Source organism: Bison bison, unplaced genomic scaffold, assembly GCF_000754665.1.
Source record: "Bison bison bison isolate TAMUID 2011002044 unplaced genomic scaffold, Bison_UMD1.0 scf7180017864213, whole genome shotgun sequence".
Classification (NCBI taxonomy): domain Eukaryota; kingdom Metazoa; phylum Chordata; class Mammalia; order Artiodactyla; family Bovidae; genus Bison; species Bison bison.
This window is the reverse complement of record NW_011494785.1, coordinates 4,921,975-4,922,624: the sequence shown is the minus strand read 5'-3', so window position 1 is coordinate 4,922,624 and position 650 is coordinate 4,921,975. Positions and strand designations below refer to the sequence as shown.

General features: G+C 41.1%; 1 protein-coding gene across 2 annotated transcripts in view; it reads right to left on the bottom strand.

Moving 5' to 3' along the window:
• ADIPOR2 (adiponectin receptor 2) overlaps positions 1-650 on the bottom strand; it is a 43,307-nt gene that overhangs the window by 13,319 nt on the left and 29,338 nt on the right. The gene's annotated exons all lie outside the window — the stretch shown is intronic.

Below are 650 nucleotides of genomic sequence, written 5' to 3'. Positions count from 1 at the left end.
AAAGCTAGTGAGGTGATGGATTCCAGTTGAGCTATCCAAATCCTGAAAGATGATGCTGTGAAAGTGCTGCACTCAATACGCCAGCAAATTTGGAAAACTCAGCAGTGGCCACAGGATTGGAAAAGGTCAGTTTTCATTCCAATCCCAAAGAAAGGCAATGCCAAAGAATGCTCAAACTACCGCACAATTGTACTCATCTCACACGCTAGTAAAGTAATGCCCAAAATTCTCTAAGCCAGGCTTCAGCAATATGTGAACCGTGAACTTCCTGATGTTCAAGCTAGTTTTAGAAAAGGCAGAGGAACCAGAGATTAAATTGCCAACATATGTTGGATCATGGAAAAAGCAAGAGAGTTCCAGAAAAACATCTATTTCTGCTTTATTGACTATGCCATAGACTTTGACTGTGTGGATCACAATAAACTGTGGAAAATTCTGAAAGAGATGGGAATACCAGACCACCTGATCTGCCTCTTGAGAAATTTGTATGCAGGTCAGGAAGCAACAGTTAGAACTGGACATGGAACAACAGATTGGTTCCAAATAGGAAAAGGAGTTCGTCAAGGCTGTATATTGTCATCCTGCTTATTTAACTTCTATGCAGAGTACATCATGAGAAACGCTGGACTGGAAGAAACACAAGCTGGAAT